A 20,586-nucleotide genomic window follows, 5' to 3' on the forward strand; every position below is an offset into this window, starting at 1 on the left:
GAGGGTATGGAGGAGGAGGCCTTGGCATTTGTGGCACTACCGATTTCGGTATGTCAATCATGAGTTCCCTAGATGGGTTTACTTCTTCTTGGGTCTCCTCCACATTTTCATCAATCTCAATTCTCAATTCTTCATTAGCTTGAACCACATTGCTTGGAATTTCATCTTCTTGAATCACTACATCATCATCTACAACTCATCTTTGGTTTGAGGCAATAGCCTCCCCACATTTTCCACTTTATGTGGTTACGGCCATGGCATGTCCCGTATTGTTCCTACCCTTCGGGTTCACCACCGTGTAACTAGGTAGTGCCCCCTTAGGACGAGTGTTTAAAGCTTGCGAGATTTGCCCTAATTGAACCTCCAAATTTCGGATTGAAGTGTTGAGAGAGGTTAGTTGAGCATCGGAGTCGGCATTTTTCTCCATCATTTGTTTGAACATATTTTCAATCCATCCCATCTCATTATTGGAAAATTTATAACCATGGGATGGATAAGGAGGTGGGTTGCTTGGTTGTTGATACATCGGGGGCCTTTGAAAGCCCAACCCCCGATTTCCTTGGTTATTATTCCAACCCCCTTGGTTGTTGCCTCTCAATTCTCCTTGATTGTTGCCACCCCAATTGCCTTGGTTGCCTTGATTATTCCAATTACCTTGATTATTTTAATTATTCCAATTACCTTGGTTGTTGTTACCACCACTCCAATTGCCTTGGTGGTTTTGTGTCACGACCCAACTGGAGGGTCATGACTAGCAGCCGGGCCATACTTGATGAGCACCAACGTACATTTTATCTAACCTTCCTTTTTATCTTTAAGGGCCGGCAAGACCAATATAAATGGTAGACATGGATCATGAACATCCAACAATGAAAGATAATGTCATGAATATACGTAACATGGGACGACAAGACTGTCAAGAAACTATATATAAGGTACGAGCTACCATGGTGCCATGAAAGACTATACAACAAAAATCAGCCGACAAGGCATTCCAAACCATACATGAGTCGACACCTATCTATGAGCCTCTAAAAGAACATAAGTGCTACAACATTGCCGGAACAGGGCCCCGACATACCCATAATGTCTATAACAAAAATGCATACCAAGACCACGGCAAGTCCGGAGAAAGGATCTTGCCAATAACGCTGAACCGGATAGCCTACTGTGATGGGGGAGCTACGTCTACCCGTCTATCAGGACCTGCAGCACGACATGCAGCATCCACAAATAAAAAGGACGTCAGTACGAATAAAGTACTGAGTATGTAAGGCAGGAAAGCATAAGTAAGAACAATAATGTAAACAGTGATAGGGAATATACAACCTGTGACATATGGGTATCTCTGAGGGCTACTGACATGAAATACATGATACATACATATATATATATACATAAACTTTTAAAACATACGCCTTTGTGGGCATCATCATCATATCGTACCCGGCCATAATAGGCTCGGTAAAACGTACCCGGCCATCATAGGGCTCAGAAGAATCGTACCCGGCCACGTGGAGCTCGGTAAAACCCAACTGATCAGTGGTTGCATAATAGGTGCCATACCCGGCCGACTATAGCGCGGCTCGGTAGAGTAAAATAGATACATATATATATGATGCATGCTGGACTCATTGGAATCACATTTTGAACCTTTCGGAGTGACGAAAGGTCGGTATCCTTCGTACACGTTATTAGGATTAACTCTTCATCAAGAATCTTATAAGAATCAGGAACTACCAACAACATTGATAATATAAGAATAAGAGAAGTAACATCAATATCAATCGTTTCATAAGAAGGGCAGTAATGTAAGTACTGTTAGCTTCTAAGAGTAGAGTATCTTTGGGAGCTCGTTCATTACATTATGTACAATCGAAGTCGTGCAAAAGAATGAAGGGGATAGCCTCACATACCTTGTATATACTGCCCAACCTCAAACTATGCAAATGTCACGACTCCTTAGTCTACAATAAGAGAAATGACACTATCATTATCGTTTAAGCGTCGTAACTATTATGTATCGACCGCAACCTATTTTACGATGAAACGGACAACACCTCCCCTATTTATATGACTTCACACAAGTCAATACAATCACCAAACAGCCCAAACAACATCATTAATAATCATATTGAGCCTCCAAAACAGTCCACCAACTAACAACATTACTACCAAGCCTTTCGATATATATTTCACAAGTTCTAGCATCAACGACTTAGCCACAACTTGGATAATCTTAAATATATATAGATTAAGAGGTTCCTTACCTTTAAAATGAAAGAAAAACTCCAATTTGACCTTAATTTTCCACGAAATATCCCTTCAATTCTGCCACAAGAACAAGGAAGCGAAACTAGCAATTAATTCGGGTGTTTCGGCACTAGAATTACTTTAGAAGACTTGAAATCACCTAGGGTTGATATTAAAAACTTGAAGGTGTATTTACAGAACATAAAGCACTTAAAACAACCTCCCACACGAGCTGGAACAACACAAAAATCAGCAACAACAAGAGGAACAAGAAACTTACTAGCGCCACGGGATTCCCGACATTTGATTTGTGTTGTTTGCCCTTTGTTTGGGTCTTGGATCATGAGAGAACCTTGAGAGACTGTTTTTAGGGTTATAAGGTCTGAATATACTGAAAAATAATGACTTAAAACGGGGTTGAGGTATCTTATATATGTCCATATGTCTTAAACCGCCTTTGTGGGCCCCATAGAGAGCAGCTTGGCGCACTCTCACGAAAATACGAATATCTCTCTATTCCCAGATCGTATCGATGAACGGTTTAATGAGTTGGAAACTAGACTCATAGATATTCAATTTGATAGGAAGATCACCCCATAATTCCAAGTACATTGGGAGAAAAATGCAGTAACATTTGACCTAATGTTTAAGTAAAATTATAAACCTAAGTTACGACAACTTTTATCGACTTTTGTTTCATAACTCACTTGACTTCAAGACTTATGATACAGATATTATATGATTCAAATACATTAAAACAAGACCTCTTGGGACAGTTAATCACCTCTAGTGTTACCCGAAAAATACGGGTTACAACATCCTTGATTCGTTTAACTTCTAATACTTGTTAACTACTCTTATACACCCTTGTATCATTTAAGACCAATAGGATTAACTTATTATCATCTCAAAGAAAATCTCTTCTTGGATTTACGTCGACTAACTTACGGCGTGATCTATGATATGCGAATTTGGATTGTAGCATCCTCTCCCCCTTAGGAACATTCGTCCTCGAATGTAAGGGTTTATGGGGTGTCTAACTCATCGTGGATTCCGACGGAGATTTCCGGCTGAGTTTCCCTTATAAAATGGACACTAGCCAAACTTGCAAGCAGTTAAAACCAACCTATGGCCATACAAGACTATACAAAGAATTATGGATATGTACATTATATCCATATCGCCATTTTGTATTAAAAAAAAGAGTATTCACAAGCTATTGCTTACCTCATAGAGCCATTTCACCTTATAATGCGTCCTTCTTTCCCCCGGCATCCTCGTTATTTTCACTCTGGAATAGGTAAGGGTATTTAGACTTCATCTCCTCTTCTACTTCCCATGTCATTTCTTCTATATTCTTGTTCCTCCATAATACTTTCACGGAAGCTACATCCTTTGTTCTCAGCTTGCGGACTTGTCGATCTAATATAGCCACTGGCAGTTCATCATATGATAGATCCTTTGTAACTTGTACATCTTTGATAGGGACGACCCGAGAAGGGTCTCCAATACATTTCCTCAACATAGATACATGGAATACCGGGTGGACAAATTCTAATTCAGATGGCAATTCTAACTCGTAAGCAACCTGTCCAATTCGTCAAAGAATTTTGTACGACCCAATATACCGCGGACTCAACTTACCCTTCTTCCCAAAATGCATAACACCCTTCATCGGCGAGATCTTCAGGAAAACCCAATCACCAACCTCAAATTCCAGATCACGACGTCGGACATCGGAATAAGATTTTTGCCTGCTTTGTGCCGTCCTCAGCCGCTCTTATATCAATTTCACCATCTCAATGGCTTGGTGAATCAAATCTGGCCCATATAATTCTGTCTCACCGACTTCGAACCATCCAACTGGTGATCTACATCTCCTCCCGTACAGTGCCTCATACGGGGCCATTTTAATACTGGAATGGTAGCTATTATTGTAGGCAAATTCTATAAGTGCGAGATGGTCATCCCAATTCCCCTTGAAATCTAGAACACATGCTCGTAGCATATCTTCCAGTGTCTGGATGGTACGTTCAGCCTGTCCGTCAGTCTGCGGATGGAATGCAGCGCTGAGATTTACTTGTGTGCCTAAACCCTTCTGAAAAGACCTCCAAAAGTTAGCCGTAAATTGAGCTCCTCGGTCTGATATAATAGATACCGGCACACCATGAAGCCTAACAATCTCCTTGATATACAACTTCGCATAATCTTCAGCTGTGTAAGTTGTCTTAACTGGTAGAAAATGGGCAGATTTTGTAAGTCGATCAACTATCACCCAAATGGAGTCAAACTTATGATAAGAGCGAGGTAATCCAATAATGAAGTCCATATTAATCACCTCCCATTTCCAGGTCAGAATCTCTATATTCTGAATCAATCCACTAGGTTTCTGATGCTCGGTCTTTACTTGTTGACAATTAGGACACTGGGCTAAAAATTCTGCAATAGACTTCTTCATGTTATCCCACCAATACTGCTCCTTAACGTCATGATACATCTTTGTCGAGCCAGGATTGATAGAATATCGGGACTGATGAATCTCAATCATAATCTTCTCTCGCAACCCTGCCACACTAGGCACACATAATCGGCCCTGGTATCTCAGTGTCCCATCTCCTCCGATCTTGAAAGCTGTAATCTTACACTGCTGAATTCCCTCTCTCAATCTTACTAAGGTAGGATCTTCATATTGCCGTGCTTTTACCTCGGCTACCAAAGATGATTTTGCTGTATTCTGTACAGTAACACCTCCGTCATCAGAGTCCAACAATCTGATTCTCATATTGGCCAGCTGGTGAAGCTCTTTGGTCAACCCTTGTCTACCTGCCTCAATATGTATTAAGCTTCCCATTGACTTACGGCTGAGAGCGTCTGCCACAACATTGGCTTTACCGGGATGGTACAATATCTCGACGTCATAGTCTTTCAAGTAATTCAAGCCACCTACGCTGCCTCAAATTCAACTCCTTCTGCTTGAAGATGTATTGTAAACTCTTGTGATCTGTGTAGATGTCAACATGGATGCCGTATAAGTAGTGCCGCCATATCTTCAAAGCATATATTACTGCAGCCAATTCCAAATCATGAGTCGGGTAATTCTTTTCATGCTTCTTCAATTGTCTTGATGCATAAGCAATCACCTTCCCACGTTGCATCAATACGCACCCCAAACCTATACCTGAGGCATCACAATCTACCACATAACCTTCTGTTCCTTCTGGGAGAGTGAGCACTGGCGCAGATGTCAATCGATTCTTTAGCTCCTGAAAACTATGTTCACAAGCATCAGACCACTGGAACTTGGTAGCTTTCTGTGTTAACTTAGTCAATGGTGTTGATATAGAGGAAAACCCTTCTACAAACCGCCTATAATATCCTGCTAGCCCCAGGAAGCTGCGGACTTCTGATGGTGTTGTAGGTCTCGGCCAATTCTTCACTGCATCGATCTTCTGAGTGTCGACACTAATACCCTCATAAGATATCACATGGCCAAGGAATGCTACTGAGTTCAGCCAGAATTCACATTTAGAGAGCTTAGCATATAACTTATGATCCTGAAGGGTCTGTAATACTATCCGCAAGTGGCCCGCATGTTCCGCCTCCGAACGAGAATACACCAGAATGTCATCAATGAATACGATCACGAATACATCAAGATAGGGCCTGAATACACTATTCATGAGATCCATAAAAGCTGCTGGGGCATTTGTTAGCCCGAACGACATCACCAAGAACTCAAAGTGCCCATATCTTGTCCGGAAGGCCGTCTTTGGAATATCCTTATCCTTAACCCTTACCTGATGATACCCTGAACGCAAGTCAATCTTGGAGAAATACTTGGCACCCTGGAGTTGGTCAAACAGGTCATCAATCCTTGGAAGTGGATACTTGTTCTTTATTGTAAACTTATTCAACTGTCGATAATCGATACACATCCTTAACGACCCATCTTTCTTCCGTACGAACAAGACTGGTGCACCCCAAGGTGAAGTGCTAGGCCTAATGAAACCCTTATCTAGCAAGTCCTTCAATTGCGCCTTCAACTCTCGCAACTCTGCCGGGGCCATCCTGTATGGAGGGATAGAGATCGGTTGAGTGTCAGGCAACACATCAATGCTAAACTCAATCTCCCTTTCAGGAGGAAGGCCTGGGAGTTCATCTGGGAAAACATCTAGAAATTCATTGACCACGGGGATTGATTGTAGAGTGGGCGGCTTCGCCTCCACATCCCTAACGCGAACAAGATGATAAATGTAACCTTTTGAGATCATCTTCCTTGCCTTAAGATAGGAAATAAACCTACCTTTCGGCATAGCAATGTTCCCCTTCCATTCAATGGTGGGTTCACCTGGAAACTGAAACCTAACCATCTTCGTACGATAGTCAACATTTGCATAGCATGAGGCCAACCAGTCCATTCCCATTATCACATCGAAATCAACCATTTCTAACTCAAATAAATTTTCCGAGGTTTGACGGCTACAAATCATCACAGTGCAACCTTTATATACCCTTCTAGCAATCACAGAATCTCCTAACGGAGTGGATACAGCAAGTGGTTTACTTATCAATTCAGGTTCAATGCCAAACTTATTAGCCACAAAGGGTGTAACATATGATAAGGTTGATCCTGGATCAATTAGCACATATACATCATAAGAAAACACAGACAATATACCTGTAACAACATCCGGAGACGATTCGAGATCTTGTCGACCTACTAGAGCATAGGTTCGATTTTGAGCACCACTCGAACTCGGCACTGAACCTCTACCTCTACCACGACCTGTCGACTATTGAAAACCTTGTGCTGGAGGTCGAACTGATGAGGAAGAACCAGACACAGATCCAGTCGGTCGAGCCATACCACCACCTCCTCTGTTAGGACAATCCCGCATCATATGGCCAGGCTGTCCGCAAGAATAGCACGCATCGAAACCTCGACGGCACAGTCCAAAGTGGGCCTTGCCGCACTGATCACAACGAGGTGTTGGGGGTCTCGTCTGACTAGTATCTCTATGAAATTGTGAGCCTGATGCCCTCAAACTCTGACCTGAACCAGAATAGGTAAATCGATCATACCGAGGCCTCTGAAACTTTGGAGGAGCACTAGCTACAGGTGGCGCCGAACTCCTCAAAGATTGGGGCCTGATACTGCCTCTGAACTCATCAGAATACCCTGCAAATCTCGCCCTCTTATGCTGGCCCCTATCCTGCTCCCTATCTGCCCTTTGCTGACGCTTACGATCCTCTAGGGTCTGGGCATAAGCCTGAATACGGGAAATATCCATGCCCTCTACCAAGGAGGCTGTTGTGCACTCATTTATCAGATGTGGTCCGAACCCGTTCACGAACAGATGCACCCAATCACTCATTTCGGCCACCATATGGGGAGCATACCTTGCTAAAGAATCAAACTGTATACTATACTCTCGTACACTCATATTACCCTATCGAAGGTTCAAGAACTTATCAGCTCTAGCTCGTCGTATCTCAACTGGCAAGTAGTGACGAAGAAAGGCCTCAGAAAATTCCTTCCACACGGCTGGAGGAGCGTTCGGACCCCTAGATCTCTCCCAACTATCATACCAGAAAACCGCTAAATCCCGTAACCGATAAGAAGCCAACTCTACTGCCTCCGTATCACTAGCATGCATAACCCGCAATGTACGATGAACCTGATCAATAAATGTTGATAGGTCCTCCTTGGGATCTGATCCGGTAAACACTGGAGGGTCTAGATTAATAAAATCATGAAATATCGCACTAACCGGTTTATCAGCAATACCGGTATTCTGCCTCTGAGCCTGAGCAGCTACCAAGCTAGTCAACAACTGCACCGCACTGCGCATATCGTGGTCTGTAGTGCCAGACGGTAGAACTGGATGTACTGGGTGCCTCCTAATATCCTCTGGAGGAGACGGAGAGGTATGAGACGGCATCTCACTCTGAGGCTCACTTTGGCCTGCTCTGGCTGGAGGCACCTGAATGTTACCCTCGCCCACAGCTGTATCAAGCCGTTTACTAATCGCTTGCTTCCTAGTCGAAGGCATCGCTGAAAGAAAACAATGTGAATATTAGATATGAACACTTACGACTCAACTGTATGCACGATCTAGATTTAGGAAGAAGGTAACAACCCTAGATGTCATGTAGCCTCCTGATTATAAATGTGGCGCGCTACACATCCATAATCAAAACTCTACTAGACACGGCTCATTGACAACCCCTAGGACAAACTTGCTCTGATACCAAGTTTGTCACGACCCAACTGGAGGGTCATGACTAGCACACGGGCCATACTTGTCGAGCACCAACGTACATTTTATCTAACCTTCTTATTATCTTTAAGGGCCGACAAGACCAATATAAAAGGTAGACATGGATCATGAACATCCAACAATGAAAGATAATGTCATGAACATACGTAACATGGGACGACAAGACTGTCAAGAAACTATATATAAGGTACGAGCTACCATGGTGCCATGAAAGACTATACAACAAAAATCAGCCGACAAGGCATTCCAAACAATACATGAGTCGACACCTGTCGATGAGCCTCTAAAAGAACATAAGTGCTACAACATTGCCGGAACAGGGCCCCGACATACCCATAATGTCTATAACAAAAATGCATACCAAGACCACGGCAAGTCCAGAGAAAGGATCTTGCCAATAACGCTGAACCGGATAGCCTACTGTGATGGGGGAGCTACGTCTACCCGTCTATCAGGACCTGCAGCACAACATGCAGCGTCCACAAATAAAAAGGATGTCAGTACGAATAAAGGACTGAGTATGTAAGGCAGGAAAGCATAAGTAAGAACAATAATGTAAACAATGATAGGGAATATACAACCTGTGACATCTGGGTACCTCTGAGGGCTACTGACATGAAATACATGATACATACATATATATATACATAAACGTTTAAAACATATGCCTTTGTGGGCATCATCATCATCATATCGTACCCGGCCGTAATAGGCTCGGTAAAACGTACCCGGCCATCATAGGGCTCGGTAGAATCGTACCCGGCCACGTGGAGCTCGGTAAAACCCAACTGATCAGTGGTTGCACAATAGGTGCCATACCCGGCCGACTATAGCGCGGCTCGGTAGAGTAAAATAGATACATATATATGATGCATGCTGAACTCATTGGAATCACATTTTGAACCTTTCGGAGTGACGTATAAGGTCGGTATCCTTCGTACACGTTATTAGGATTAACTCTTCATCAAGAATCTTATAAGAATCAGGAACTACCAAAAACATTGATAATATAAGAATAAGAGAAGTAACATCAATATCAATCGTTTCATAAGAAGGGCAGTAATGTAAGTACTGTTAGCTTCTAAGAGTAGAGTATCTTTGGGAGCTCGTTCATTACATTATGTACAATCGGAGTCGTGCAAAAGAATGAAGGGGATAGCCTCACATACCTTGTATATACTGCCCAACCTCAAACTATGCAAATGTCACGACTCCTTAGTCTACAATAAGAGAAATGACACTATCATTATCGTTTAAGCGTCGTAACTATTATGTATCGACCGCAACCTATTTTACGATGAAATGGACAGCACCTCCCCTATTTATATGACTTCACACAAGTCAATACAATCACCAAACAGCCCAAACAACATCATTAATAATCATATTGAGCCTCCAAAACAGTCCACCAACTAACAACATTACTACCAAGCCTTTCGATATATATTTCACAAGTTCTAGCATCAACGACTTAGCCACAACTTGGATAATCTTAAATATATATAGATTAATAGGTTCCTTACCTTTAAACAGAAAGAACAACTCTAATTTGACCTTAATTTTCCACGAAATATCCCTTCAATTCTGCCACAAGAACAAGGAAGCGAAACTAGCAATTAATTCGGGTTTTTCGGCACTAGAATTACTTTAGAAGACTTGAAATTACCTAGGGTCTATATTAAAAACTTGAAGGTGTATTTACAGAACATAAATCACTTAAAACAACCTCCCACACGAGCTGGAACAACACAAAAATCAGCAACAACAAGAGGAACAAGAAACTTACTAGCGCCACGGGATTCCCGACATTTGATTTGTGTTGTTTGCCCTTTGTTTGGGTCTTGGATCATGAGATAACCTTGAGAGACTGTTTTTAGGGTTATAAGGTCTGAATATACTGAAAAATAATAACTTAAAACGGGGTTGAGGTATCTTATATATGTCCATATGTCTTAAACCGCCTTTGTGGGCCCCATAGAGAGCAGCTTGGTGCACTCTCACGAAAACCTGAATATCTCTCTATTCCGAGATCGTATCGACAAACGGTTTAATGCGTTGGAAACTAGACTCATAGATATTCAATTTGATAGGTATATCACCCCATAATTCCAATCACATTGGGAGAAAAATGCAGTAACATTCGACCTAATGTTTAAGTAAAATTATAAACCTAAGTTACGACAACTTTTATCGACTTTTGTTTCATAAATCGCTTGAATTCAAGACTTATGGTACAGATATTATATGATTCAAATACATTAAAACAAGACCTCTTGGGACAGTTAATCACCTCTAGTGTTACCCGAAAAATACGGGTTACAACATCCTTGATTCGTTTAACTTCTAATACTTGTTAACCACTCTTATACACCCTTGTATCATTTAAGACCAATAGGATTAACTTATTATCATCTCAAAGAAAATCTCTTCTTGGATTTACGTCGACTAACTTACGGCGTGATCTATGATATGCGAATTTGGGTTGTAACATTTTGATTGTTCCAATTTCCTTGGTTTCCTTGAGAACGCCATTGTTGTTGACTCGGGCCTTGAGAATTGTTTCTCTGCCCTTGATAGTTGTTCACATATTGCACTTCTTACTCTTGCACATTGTATGGTTCGTCTTGGTCAAACCCACTATCATCTTGCACAAAGTGTTCCACACGATTTTGTATTTGTTGACCCTTTTGCCTTATTTTGTTAACCATCATACTCAGACCTTCCATTGCATTCACTTGCTTAGGACCTTGAACTTGTTGAAGTTGAGCTTTGGCTAATTCATTCATTGTGGTCGTCAACTCGGCAATTGCTTGCCCATGATCATGCAATTCCTTGTGTAGGTGAATCACATTTGGATCACCTTGAGGAACATTAGATCTACTTTGCCATGCCGATGAAGTATCCGCCATTTCATCCAAGATTTCACAAGCTTTAGCATATGGCGTTGTCATGAATTTCCCACCGACAAGTTGGTTGACTACGCACTGATTGGTAGTGTTGATCCCCCGGTAGAAGGCTTGTTGAATCATACCTCAGTCATACCATTATTCTGGCACTCTTTTACCATGGTACGGTACCTCTCCCAAATCTCGTGCAAAGGCTCATTGGGTTCTTGCTTGAATTCTAGAATCTCATCCTAAAGAGTAGCCATATGACCGGGAGAAAAGAACTTGGCAATGAATTTTTCCCCTAATTCATCCCATGTATGGATGGAATGGTTTGGCAATCTTTCTAACCAATCCAAGGCCTTTCCCCGTAGAGAGAAGGGAAATAGCCTTAACCTTAAAGCATCCTCAGAGACGTTGGAGCCCCTTTTAGGTGCTTGTATGCATTTTGACTCGGAGCACCGGTGAAGAATCCATGTTGCTCTAGCAATGTAAGCATCATATTGGTAATTTGGAAGTTGCCAGCCCTAAAGTGGGGTGGGACTATTGCACTTGCATATCCTTCATTCGGCAACAGCCGGTGTGGAGCTGCTCTTGGTGGAAGTGGGGGAGGGACGGGAATATTGTCATGAGGCAGTCGGCCTCGCCTATTTGCTTGAAGTTTAAGAGGAACCTCTTCACCTAGGTCATCATCCACTTCCTCTCCCAAAGGCAAATTTCCGAGAGGATCATTGTTGAGAGCCATTTTTGTATCTACAATCGATTCACAAAAAGGTTAGTAACTTGGAAGGATAAGAAAACAAGTCACACACAAAACCAAATATATAGCTAAATCCGTTTTTAGCTCCCCGTCAACGGCGCCAAAAATTGATGTCGCCCAAATTCACACCACTAATTGGGATTGTTAAGCGGTCGATGCAATTATAATTACCCAACGTGAGTCGAGGTCGATTCCATAGAGAACTTATATTACCTTAGGTATATATCTAGACTACGTGTATGGCGTGCCCAAATTGCACTTCCACATAACTGGTTGTTTCTTCCTACTTCTAAAGAGTATACTATTGTTTGTAAATGAAAAACTAAGGAACAATATTTTTTGTATTGTTATTTTTTATGTTGATAAAAGATCTAGGGTCGTGACTTCCACCTAGGAGGTTACCTAACGGATTCTGTGCTTTAGGGCATGTTTGATTGATCGGGGTGTAATATAGCAATAACACGCAATTACCCACTCTATACCTCTCGGTAGTTTGAGTGGTTTTGCCAAATTTGGCTTTCTCAAGTCCAAATAGGTAAATCACAAAACTAATGATAGATGCTAAGTCGGGACTTACTATCTCTAGATTTGACCCTTTAATTAGGGCAATCAATTTCTTGAGTTCACCCCAATTCCTTGTTAGCCAAGTTTTCCTAGACTTAGTCTCTCTTTCTCAAGTAGAGACTAGGTCAATTAGGCCTGAATTAATGTTTGCAATCATTAACTCTTAAATTCAAGCAAGAACTAGGCTAAATATCATACAACCAATCACAAACAAGCCCCAAATTAAACACGCATTAGGCACCCACACTAGGGTTGGGTCACAACCCTAGCTAAGAATTTAGCTACTCATAGGAAAAATTGAAGAAACTAAAGAAGAAACTAAGATTAAACTCATAATAGATGATTAAGGGAAGAAAATCTAATGTTAAAATTATAAACTATTACAAAGTTACCCAAAACAGTAAGGAAAAAATAGCTATCTACTTTCAAGTGTTCAAAACTTGACCTAAATTTGACAAAAAAATCTATTTATACCTAGCTGAAATTACAGGACAAAATTTCCCCTGCGAAGGTTGTGCAGCGGCCCAGTTCTGTGTGTGGTCCCCACTTTGAAGATGGCTTGACATGATGGACTTCTGCAGCCGCACAATTCTGGGGTGCGGCCGCACTTCTTTAGATTTTGCGGACCGCACATTTCTGAGTGCGGCCGCACTCTTGGACTTGAGCTGAACATGGGAGATTTCTGCGGACCGCACATTTATGCGTGCGGCTGACCTTTTGCATTCTACGACCGCACAATAATGGTGTGGTCCGCACTTCTTCAGGAACCCAAAACACCATCTCTTTGAACCTCGTCTTCTGCGGCCGCACAATAATTGTGCGGTCCGCACTTTGCGAAGGGAATTTGTCAGTGGTTCTTCATAGTCTGTGGCCGCACACAGTATTGTGCGGTCCTCACTTTGCTCTTTTCTGCTTTGTTTGGGTCCTTGTCCAATTTTACTCCTTCTTGAGTTGATTTTTATCTCTTTGGCTCATTTCTTAATATTCCTGGAAGAAAGCAGATTTCATTAGTTCTTGAGAACACCTTTAAGAATTTTTGAGCTAAAACGAAAGTAAAAGAGTGCAAATAAGTGGTCAAAATCCCTACTTATCTGTAAGTCTCATGTCTAACCATTTGAGGGGGAATTTACCCCGTAAATGTTATATTTATTAAATGCTACATCTTGTGGGAGCTATACACGTATGAGGTGACGAGTGTCTGTGCGTATGTTAGAATTTCTGATTTTGTCCCGGTAGACTTAGACTCACGCCATGCTTTCATTGTACTATTTGAGTTATTATTGCCTGTTTAAATGTTTTTATTTCCATTTAGCCTGAGACTAGACTCGCGTAGAGAATCGGACTTGCTATTTTAGATACTTGACGAGCTACTTGATTAGCCATGCAAATTGTACTTTCCTTTACGGATTTCTTCCGTGTTGTACATATTCGTCAGATAGATTTACTTGAATTTTATAAATCATAAGTATATTTGTGAGTGGGGTCAGTGACCCGTCAAAATTTCATATTCTAAAGGGATCAGGTTGAACGCCTCAGTAATACTCTTATGGGATCGGGTCATTCACCTTGGTGGTATCATTTAACATACTCTTATGGGATTGGACCATTCGCCTCGGTGATATCATATAACATATTATTATGGGATCGGGTCATTCGCCTCAGCGGTATCATGTAAGACATTCTTATGGTATCGGGTTCGCTTTGGCGGTATCATGTAGCACACTCTTATGGGATCGAGTTGTTCGCCTCGGAAGTTCTAGGAAATACTCTTATGGGATCGGGTCGTTCACCTAGGTTGTATCATGTAAAAAATTCTTATGGGGGACCGGGTCATTCGCCTTTGTGGTATCATGTAACAAACTCTTATGGGATCGGGTTGTTCACCTTGGCAGAGTAACATATTCTTATGGGATCAGGTCGTTCACCTCTGCAGGATTATGTATCACACTCTTATAGGATCAGGTCGTTCGACTCGGCAATTCTATGAAACACTCTTATGGGATTGAGCTGGTCGCTTCGGCAGAGTCGTGCGAAATACTTGATAAGGAGTCCACGTACTCATTATTTTACTGACTTGAGATGTGACCATTTATTTGGTATTGACCATTACGTATTCCATTTGAGGAGGTATCCGATAATTGAGGACTTTGTGTTCATTGTTCAGTTGTAGACCTTAATATTTGCCAATATTTGTTCTCATTGTTTACTTACCATATTTCATACTTGTCTACCTTATTATATTTGATTTATTTGACCATTAGTAAGTGTTAATGTCGACCCCTCATCACTACCACTTCGGGTTAGGCTAGATACTTACTAGGTACGCGTTGATTTACGTACTCACATTACACTTCTGCACTGAATGTCCTGGTACTGAGGCATGTACATTAAGTGGTCTTCTTGGCGCAGCTGCTGAGGGAAATTTATGATGAGCTACATTCTATGCTGCGATTCGCAGCACACAGAGTCTCCATCTTATTTAGTTATTATATCTTGTCTATTTTATATTCCATACAGATGTTGTGGTAGTATTGTATTATTCTAGTAGATGCTCATGCTCTTGTGACACCGGATTTTAGGGGTTCCTAGTGGATGTTCATTATTTTATTTCACATTATTATTATCACTTCACTTTATAATTTATTTATATTCGAAAATTTGGTAAAGAAAAGCACAGGTTTTTGTATGAGTGCTAGATTTTATTCTATTTATTTAATGAAAATCATGATCTTAAAATTTTAAAATAGATAGTTAAGTGGAGGTTCCCGTGTTGGCTTTCCTAGCGTCATAGTTGGGCGCCATCATGACCTATTATGGGATTTGGGTCTTGACAGTTTGGTATCAGAGCGCTAGGTTCACTTAGATCTCACAAGTCATGAGCTAGTCTAGTAGAGTCTTGTGGATCGGTACGGAGACGTATGTACTTATCTTTGAGAGGCTACATGGCTGTTTGAAGAACTTCCCCTCTTTGTTTCTCGTCGTGTGGTTTGATTTCATTGAATCTTATGTCTTCATTTCATTCCTACTCATTCTTATATGATATTGAGCGCCTGTTATCAATTGCGCATCAAGGAGTTTTAGTGGTGCTGAAGATGTGGTGTAAGAGTTTTTTCCCTGCACATTCAAGAGAACTGTTATCGACGCCTTATGGACTAGTGTTATGTCATTCCATCCCAGTGTTAGCGTTGCCTATAGTTTCGAGCTATGCATAGTGTATTGTGATGTTTATGTGTTGTTATCGCATAGTGTTGTTCTGAATGGTAGGGTGCATATTTATGTGTCGTGATAGTGAATGTCCCAAGAGAAAGATTTTTTGGTTCATGGTTTAGAGATTCAACATTTACTTCCAGCGGAGGAGATGCAATCAGACTATGGATGTTCAGGCTTTGGTCAACGGAGTAGCGAGATTGGATATTTTCGAACTTGGTTGAATTTTTGTTTGTGATGTGATGTTGTCATCCTTGTTTGAACGCATTTAGGCTCGTTGGTGTGATCATCTTCATTGGTTTGCCTTCGAAGTAGGGTGTTGTGAAATGGTACCTAAGAAACGAGTATCAGAGATGGCGGCATATAAAAGCTTCAGGGTCGACTCAGTATTTCTAGTGTTGATGTCTCGATAAAGACGATCTTTATGGAGGCTTAGTGTTGGTGGAAATTCATTAGTTTGGATACTACAGAGATGGATTATGATTTGAGAAAGTATTTTAGCAGCGGAAGAAGAAGAATGAAATGGAGGGTTATGTCTCGCGGTAGATGAGTTGTTAGCAGGTCAAGTGCGAGCAGCAGAAATCGAGTAGTTTGCTTAGGAAGTTTGAATGTGACGGGAAGCGTTTGCTTGGAACGTAGAGGGATGTGAAAGGTTGATTTTCGTTTTGGGATGCAACATGACTTCGAGTTTTGGAATGTATTGTTGGACCTTCAATTTATGCTAATGGGATGAACAGAATTTTGCATCTGGCAGATGAGTGTGGACCTAGGAGAATTAACTGATTTCATAATGGACGTGGTTATGGCTATACCGTTGGAGGATGTCGGTATGAGATTACACAGGTGGGATATCTCCTATGACAAGGTTAAGGGTTGCATGACTCCTGATGAAGTTCCTATAAAGAGTTCTGCCTTCGGTCCAATGGGATGCATATACTGCAATTTGATCTTGGATCGCTTGAAGAATAGAGTATGACTATCTAGAGGTTGAGTGTGCGATTGTGGCTGATAATTCGGGATGTGTGATGATCAGTTCCACTAGAACTTATGAGAAATTTGGCTGAGCAACTGTGCGCGATCATGTTAACTGAGGAGGAGGAGTCACTATGTGTTCGGGATTTATGTGATTGTGGTTTAAAGCTAAGTGGGGGAGCCTACCGTCTATGATTGGGTCACATGGTGATGTGCCTTTGTAGTTTCGAGTTATCGGTACGTTGGTGGATTAGTTATTACTATAAGAAGAAAACATCAAGAGTTATTTGAGCAGCGGATTTGATGGATGTGATGTACAAGGGAAAGTATTCATCTGGTTGCTTCATTGGAGCGCTCATGTGCTAGCGGAGCACTAGTAGTTTGGTTAAATAATCGGGATTGGACTAGAGTAGGCGACTCTCAATAATGGTTCTTGTGGATTCGAGATTTTAGGTGTGGTGCTCAAGGATTTTAAGGTTTTTTATGTAGATGAGAATTGGGTTTTGCAGTAGAAGTGTGAAGGGTACTTGTAGCATTTCTATGTTATCAATGGGTCTACGGTGTAGTGTTAGAAAACAAATAGAAATAGCTTCAGATTCGCAGAAGATCTAATTAGCGCAAGTGTATCAGTTGGAGTGACTACAGACTGCATCAGGAAGGTATGAAATGGCTTATGGGTATTAAAACGATGTGGTCTCATGAATTGGGTCACTCGGGACGAGTGTTGACTAGGATCTGTTATGTGATTGAATAGAGGTATTGATTCTGAAGGCAAGTAAAGAAGAAATCAAAAGAAGTTAAGTCAGTTTAGTAGTGGTTTGGATCGGCATGGTTAAGGAAATGATCGGTTCCTTCAGTGTGGTAAGGAAATACAGGTGTTTTGTGGCTGTACGTGCGAGTTTGACAGCCTCCGTAATTTGATTGATTTTGAGGTATAGATTTTGATGGTTTTGTTTATGTGTAAATGGGTCCCGGGAGAGTTATGGCGATTTAGAACACGACTTGAGTTCTATGTTTTTTGCGGCTATGGGAAGTTAGTTGTGTGTTGCGATTCTTATTTTAAGATGATTTAAATGAAAGGTTCTAGCCGATGAAATATTTATTCTACTAGTGGTTCAGGAGTTATGATAAAATTCTTGTACTCTAACGTAGCAACATGATAGGCACAGTAAGAGGTATGGAACTGGAATTTGAGGATCAAGGTTGCGATCCAGTTTGACAGGAATAATGTCACAAGCTTGGAAGAGCTGGGGAGAGATTTTAGATGTTCAGAGTATGTTGGTGTTACTTTTGTGTCACCTGAGAATGGTGTTCTGTGGAAGAGGCATTGTGTATTGATTTATGGATTCTTGATTTGCATTACAGTAATAGTATGGTTGGTAGCCAAGGATGTGCAGCTTTTTCTACCTGGTGCGGAAGGTTGTGGGAGTATCTCCCGCGGGGTGATTCTATAAGTGTGATGCGTCATCCATTTATGTGGTAGAAATTGAAATTTAGGTATGGAGATTCTAGTACTGTCGTTGATGGGAGAGTTTATGTCTGAGAAGTGCTCTCTTTCTTTGGTTACGGACTGTGGGAGTTTGCTCCATATTAGATGGTAGATCGTATGTGCCATGAATAGGGTCATTGTGGATCTTTGGAAGGTTATTAGCGTATTTAGGGATGATTGTAATCGACTTGAGGTCCGTTGGTAGGCCTAATATGAATGTATATTTTATACCATATCAGATATCTTAATCGGCATAGCATCGCTTATAGATGTGTCTTTGAGCATGGTGGTTGATATTCCTGCCTTCATCTATTTCAAATGCTACTCTTTTATGCCATATGGGTTATGAGACTGCTTGATTATTCACACGTGTGTTGTGATCCTGTTTATCTTGGTGATGTTATGTGAGCGAGATGGCTCTCGAGATACAGGTTGTTTATTGCACCTTAATCGTGCTTGGCATTTCGTAGGCCATGGCGCCACCCTTCTTCCCAGGGTTGTGTTTATGCATTTTGCTTGCTTGTGGCGATATTCGAGCATTTTGTAGGTATGAGCATTTTGGTTCGATGGGTACTTCCTATTGATTGTTATGTGCGGATCGGGTAGCATGCCGCTAAGGGTGTAATGTTTAGATTAGGATGCAGGGCACAACAGTGAGATCTTGAGTACAGATCTTTATAATTATTTTGTGTGTTTTGTTTTTCATCTCTGAGATAAGTTCATTGCATTGGTTTGGTTATCTTTGTTCGTTGCGCAGGCCGAATAGTCTTGTATTCAGGTTCATTATTCCTTATTGGTCATACTCGAGTTATGGCTAATTGGCGCATTAATGGCGTCGTATGAGATTTTAGACGGTGTTTGAGGTGGCTTATTGCCCGAGCAGCTTATACTAGGTGAGACGAGATTGTTGGACCTGGAATTAGTGCAATTATATTTACATAATGTATATTGGAGGAAAAATGTCACTAATCAGTTCAAAATGAGGCAAAGGTTGTCGCCAAGAGGAGAGACTCCATGAGTTATTAATTTGGCAGGTAGTTATGGGTTTCTACACATCTCTTTAATTATTTCAGTATTGCGAGGATTAGAACAAGGCTTATATGCATTATGAGGTATATTACGGGCATCGACTTCCTGAATTTGTAGCTATTGTGGTTCGAGGATGTTATTATAGGCATATGAATTATGTGTTGCATTGCGTGAATTCAGCATGGGTGTATGATCATGTTTTGGTACAGCGTGTGTATGTTAGAATCAGACCTGGTAGAGAATTTCGGATGTTGGAATTTGGTTCTAAGTCTTGTAGGTTAAGGTAGCAGGAAGGATCATCAGTATGGCTTGAGCTAATGTGCTCATATGGGTTCTGGTGGCACGGGTAGGTACACGAGGTGTTAAATTATGATTTTGGGCAACTCTGGAACAGTTCTTGGCATGTTCGAGGACGAACGTATGTTTAAATGGGGGAAAATGTAATGACCTGACCGGTCATTTTGAGCTCTAGCATGTTGTTCGGCGGTTCGAGACCTTGAGTAGCTTCACTTTATGTATTATGACTTGCACGTGTAGTCGGATTAGATTTTCGGGAAGATCACAGTTGGTTTGGAAGAATAAATCTCAATTCGAAAGCTTTAAGTTGGAAGAGTTGACCAAGGTTTGACTTTTAGGTAAACGACCTTGGATCGGATTTTTGACGGTTTCTTTAGGTCCGGATGATGATTTTAGACTTGGGCATATGTCCGGATTTGGATTTGAAAGTCGGTAGGTTGATTTGATGCTTTTTGGCAAAAGTTTGAAGATTGAAGGTTTGCAAGGTTGATAGATTTGATGGAGAGTTGATTTTATTAATATCGAATCATTATTATGGTTTTGGGAATTGGTATAGGTTCGTTGTGTCATTTGGGACTTGCATGCAAAATTTGAGGTTATTCCGGGTTGATTTAGTATGGTTCGACACGAGTCTTAGAATGTTAAAAGTTCATTAGCTCATTAGGCTTGAATTGATGTGAGATATATGGTTTTGATATTATTTGGTGTTATTTGAGGCCTTGGATAGGTTCATGTTATGTTTTGGGACTGGTTTGTGTAATTGGGGAGGATCCCGGGGGCCTCAGGTGTATTTTGGTTCTGTCGTGTTCTTATTTTATATTTCGGCGTCGTTTCTTTGGGCATAAAGGG

The sequence above is a fragment of the Nicotiana tabacum genome, chromosome 17, assembly GCF_000715075.1.
Source record: "Nicotiana tabacum cultivar K326 chromosome 17, ASM71507v2, whole genome shotgun sequence".
Taxonomy (NCBI): domain Eukaryota; kingdom Viridiplantae; phylum Streptophyta; class Magnoliopsida; order Solanales; family Solanaceae; genus Nicotiana; species Nicotiana tabacum.